General features: G+C 45.9%; 1 pseudogene; it reads left to right on the top strand.

Moving 5' to 3' along the window:
- The first annotated feature begins 2097 nt into the window (after window positions 1-2097).
- LOC124971690 (5'-nucleotidase domain-containing protein 2-like) lies at window positions 2098-5155 on the top strand (annotated as a pseudogene).
- Window positions 5156-5682: the final 527 nt, after the last annotated feature.

Genomic DNA, 5682 nt, shown 5'->3' with positions numbered 1-5682 from the left:
AGAAAATGGCTCTACTCTAGATTGGATTCTACTTCTCAGATGGGCATTGAAAAATCAGAAATGTGGCAGGAGAACATAGCCAATTGTTCTTAATTAATGGGTCCATGATGCTCACTGTGTTGAAATGAATACAGAGTAGGAGTAAATAAAACATACCTTTATCCGTTAACACAAGTGAAGCTCCACTAAATGATGGTACTGGAGCCAACTAAAAAGTCAACTACTACACTCACAGGGCAGTAATGTTATATTGCTCCTACACCCAATGAATTGGTTTGAGGGCTTAACCAAAATGAATATCATTACGAATTTTAAAATTAGATTTGCTGTGGGTAATCTACAGATGATGAACTGGGTAGTGTTATAGTAAATGCTGCACTACTTTAAATGACATAAAAATGTCTACTGACATACCTTTAAGCACTCCGGAGTTCAGAAAGAAAAAATAACACCTCCATTCCTATATGGAAAGCAGTAGGCTGTATGGGTAGTAAAGGAAACATGGAGGGAGGGACAACAGGTTGGTAGCAGTCCTTGATGATTTGTATAATTGGCCTTGTCTGGCCTACCCAAAAACTATGAAGTAAACCCAGCTGCCAGCTGGCAGGGGCTCTAGCACTTCAAGTCACTTTTACAGGACAAGGATAAATCTTACAAGTAAGGAAAGAAGCATCACTTTGGGTCTCTAAAGAGAGACCACCTGGTGGTGGGGGAAAGAAAGGTAAAAAGGGGCTTTCATGAAAATCAAAAGACCATCAGTAAAGTATAGGAAAGGGACCAGGGGAAAGGAATAGGTGAGGGAAAGGGGAAATAGTGGAGAATGATATTGGCCAAATTATATTGTTACATTATATGCATGTATGAATATTTGACAACAAATATCACATATGTACAATTATAATGTACCAATAAAATATGGAAAAATTAAGAGGAACCTGGGCATGGTGAATATTAAAACAAAAAGGACAAAACTATTTTTTTTAAAGTTACCTGACAGTAACCCTTTAGTGATCACAATATCTTGTGAGAAAGGTAGAAGTTATCTTGAAAATAAACAATGACCTTCCCAAATAACTTTGTTTTGGGGAAAAGGTAGTAATCCTTTTGTTGGCTTGTCCTTTGTCATGTACCAATGACATACGACAGTTCTGAATTCTTCCCAAATTGCCATTTACCCTGGAGAGTTTCTTTTATACTGAACTACAGAGGAAAAAGAAAAAAAAAGTCAAAAAGCTAAAACCAGTCAGATTTTGCTAATAAATCTGGACAGTAAACTGTTTGGTATCTCATAGTATTTTATTTCATAGAAGACTTGCAAATCCCTTGTGGCCTCTTTGGTTAATACTTCCTGTAGAGGAGAGGCAGGAACTTTGAGTTCAACCATGAGTGAACAGTGAGAGATCTACAGGTTATCACGAATGTGTAACTGGACTATAGAATAGAGTAGGTAATTTCCTGTACTTTGCAGGAAAATTTGTATAGTAATAGTGGGGACTCCCAAGACTTCAATGCCAGGAAAGCAATTAAAGGAGAATGAGCACATCTCAAAGCAGAGTTATAAATCCCAGAGTTTCAGAGTTGTTCCTAAGGGGGCTGATAGAGCATCCAAATGTCCAAGATCCAAAAACCATTACAAATGTCAGCTATTTCAGGTGACAATCTAGTTAAGAAGTAGCAATACTAATTATTAGGCAGATTGCAGCACTGTTTCCAAAAGAATTTATTTGGATTGAACGCTAGGTGGCAGTGATGTAGACAGAGTCCAGAACCCAGGGAAAGGCCTAGTAAAGGTTAGGCTGGATACCAGAACCCCAGCCAAATAAAATAGTCATCAGTAGGGTCCTGGAGCATATCCTGGCTTCACCATAATGTAAAAATGAAGGTTGTAAATTAGTGAGCCTCCCTGGGAGTCTCTTTCCAGAGGTACTTACTACCTGAAGTCTCAGATCTAGAATTAGTCCCCTACTGGAGGGGGTGGTGAACGTCTATCCTACCAGCTTAGTTCCTGATGCCTTAGGAACAAGGAGGTACTGGGTCTTCAGGCTGCTGACCTCTATTATATACATTTGATAAGTCAGGGTCTAACAATTAAGTGGCATGACTGAAATGCAGGATCTAATCATTGTGCTCTGCCTGGAAGGTCATCAATCTACTGTGTGGGGCATCCAGTGCCATGTAAGGGAATGGAATTCAGCCTTTAGTTCAGCACCCTAGGGCACTAGCTCACATTATATCAATGTCTCAATGATACCAGCAGATAAGAATCTAGCATTAATATTTCAGTGTCAGTGGCCTCAGAGGGAGCCTCAACATATGTACCAGATGGATTCACTCTCTTAGATTTAGGTTCCTTTCTCTCAGTAAACTCCTGTAACACCAAAGGAATCCTTACTGCTCAGTGGAATACTGTATAATTGTAGCCAAAAACTAAAGTCACATCAATTTCAACCAACAAATATGGATTTTTGGAGGAGAAAGGAAGTTTCTTTCCAGTGGCAATTACTTGTCTCTTTAGAAATGTTTCCCAATATAAAATCCCACATTCCCTTCTTGCCTGTGGAACTCAAAAATGAGAATCACAGCAGTGTATCTGCATGGGAGGGGCTGGAAGGTGTCAGACAGTGGGGAAGGATGACTTTGCCCAGAATCTTGGGTTTTACTGAGACCCGAAAGGTGCAATGCTGAGGAGAAGACAACCTAAATGCAAAACTGAAGTACAGAAGAAGGTACATTCACAAAGTGAAGACAACCAATGGTGAAATGATCATCATTTCCTCATGTGGGTCCCACTTGACAGGTTATAAAACATCTTGTATCCATTATCTCACTAAAATCATATAACACCTCTGCCAGGTACACCAGACAAGAACTCTTAGATCCATTTAAAAGTGAAGAAGCTGATAAGTGACAACTGATACAGCAATCTACTGGTCTTCATTTCAGACTTGGTTCTGATGGCATTGTGATCCAGGTGAAAATGGTGGACAGAAAATGGTATAAAATGGCATATTTTGCCTCTCCAACAGCCACCCCACTCCAATGACACTAGGCACTGCTTTTAATTCATTAAGGAAAAAACTGCTTGTATCCTGGATTTGGAGAAAGTTGTTCAGTGTCCACACCAACATCCACCTATATTCTGATGGTGGCCAACAGCTGGTCTAATCCAAGTGTTATTAGGCCGTAAAGGAAATGCCTTCAGAGTACACCTTCTCTGAGGTCAATAAATGTGCCTCTCTAGTTACTACAGTTTGCCTATAACATCTAACTTTAATTCCCTCTTAAAGCAATAATTATTGTGCCACCACAACTTCCCCACATCCAAAGGGCCACCCAAGGCTCTGGCAGCCAGTCAGTACCTCAAGAAGCTATGAATAACTCCCACCCAAGCCCCCATCCCCATGATGGGGATATCTTTCAATAGTGTCGCTCACAGGCAATCAGAGGGCGGTGGGCTAGCTGACTGGCTGAGGGCAGCCCAGGCAGCGCATAGGGGACGTGGCAGGTGTGGGGCTGCGGGTGCTCACTCGGTGCTGGCTGCTGTGAGGAAGCCACGGCTGGCAGTGAGCCGCCTCATCCTCACCTTCCTGCCCTGGCTGCAGCCCTCCAGGTCCTGGCCCCCACTGACCGGGAGCCCCACGCTCTACGTCCTCCCTGGCGCCGGCTGGTGGCACCTTGCTCAGTGAGCACCTGTGGATTCGTTACCAGGACATGCGGAGACTGGTGCACTACCTCCTGCCTCCTGAGGTCTGTAGCCTCCTGAACCCAGCAGCCTTTTACACCAACAATGAGATCAGCCTGCATGATGTCGAGGTCTAAGGCTTTGACTACGACTACACACTCACCCAGTATACAGACGCGTTGCACCCTGAGATCTTCAATGCTGCCCGGGACATCCTGATTGAGCACTACAAGTACCCAGAGGGGATTCGGAAGTATGACTACAACCCCAGCTTCGCCATCCACAGCCTCCACTACGACATTCAGAAGAGCCTTCTGATGAAGATTGATGCCTTCCATTACGTCCAACTCAGGACCGCCTACAGGGGCCTCAAGCCTGTGCCAGATGAGGAGGTGATCGACCTATAAGGAGGCACCCAGTACATCCCCCTGTACCAGATGAGCGGATTCTATGGCAAGGGCCCCTCCATCAAGCAATTCATGGACATCTTCTTGCTGCCAGAGATGGTGCTGCTGTCCTGCGTGGTGGACCACTTCCTGGCCCACAGCATGGAGTTTGACCAAACACACCTCTACAAGGACATGATGGATGCCATTCCAGCTGTGCACGTGAAGGGCCTCATGTACCAGTGGATTAAGCGAGACATGGAGAAGTACATCCTGAGAGGGGTCGAAACATTCGCAGTCCTGAGCCGCCTGGTGGCCCATGGGAAACAGCTGTTCCTCATCACCAACAGTTCTTTCAGCCTTTTGGACAAGGGGATGCAGCACATGGTGGGTCCTGACTGGCACCAGCTCTTCGATGTGGTTATCATCCAGGCGGACAAACCCAGCTTTTTCACTGACCGGCGCAAGCCTTTCGGGAAACTTGATGAGACAGGCTCACTCCACTGGGACAGGATCACCCGCCTGAAGGAGGGCAAGATCTATCGGCAGGGAAACCTCTTCGATTTCCTGCGCCTCACGGAATGGCGTGCCCACCATGTGCTCTACTCTGGAGATCACTTCTACAGTGATCTAGCGGATCTCATGCTGCAGCACAGCTGGCGCACAGGTGCCATCATCCCCGAACTGGAGCGTGAGATCCTCATCATCAACACAGCAGTACATGCACTCGCTGACCTGGCAGCAGGTGCTCACCGGGCTGCTGGAGCTCAGGCAGACCTACCAGCAAGCAAAGTTGTGGCTGTTGCTGGCTGCCTGAATGAAGGAGCGGCAGGAGCTCAGGTGCATCACCAAGGCTCTCTTCAATGCTCAGTTTGGGAGCATCTTCCACACTTTCCACAACCCCACCTACTTCTCCAGGTGACTCCTGCTCTTCTCCGACCTCTACATGGCCTCCCTGAGCTGCCTGCTCAACTACCGCGTGGACTTCACCTTCTACCCACGATGCACACCTCTGCAGCATGAGGTGCCGCTCTGCACTGGCTGCATGAAGACACCCTTCCTGGGTGACATGACCCACATCCACTGAGGGTACTTTTATTGCAGGACAGACCCCCAAGTCCTCCCAGTCCCATCTGCTCTGGGCATCCAGCCAGACAAGCAATAAAGGTGCCTCCTTCCTCAAAAAAAAAAAAAAAAAAAATAGTGTCGCTCACAGACCAGGACATCCAAGTCACTGCCTTAGGCCCCACAGTTTACAGGGCTTTCTCTGTCCCTGCTTCAGTCAGAAGTCTTTTCGACAGGCAAGGAGTTTACAAGATCAAGGGGAATAGCTGACCCAAAGTCAATACTTCCCTCTTCTAACTTACTCTCAGAATATCTAGGACTTGAAATTCCCTGCCCATGTGCCCCAATCCTGCATTTTGACCTGTGTGATCCTGTTCTCTAGTTCCGCCTTCCTAAGGATGAACTGAACCCTCTTACCCCAAGAGGTAACAAAGGGATGGCCACAGGACAGCTACTGTCCAGTCAGTGGTACTGGAGCTTGAAAATGTGACCTCTGGTGGTGCTTCTCATAATTTGAAGAGTGTATGAATTACCTAGCATCTTGGTAGA

This window comes from Sciurus carolinensis, chromosome X, assembly GCF_902686445.1.
Source record: "Sciurus carolinensis chromosome X, mSciCar1.2, whole genome shotgun sequence".
NCBI classification, from domain to species: domain Eukaryota; kingdom Metazoa; phylum Chordata; class Mammalia; order Rodentia; family Sciuridae; genus Sciurus; species Sciurus carolinensis.
Note: the sequence above shows the minus strand (reverse complement) of the source record. Positions and strands in the feature narration are given on the sequence as shown.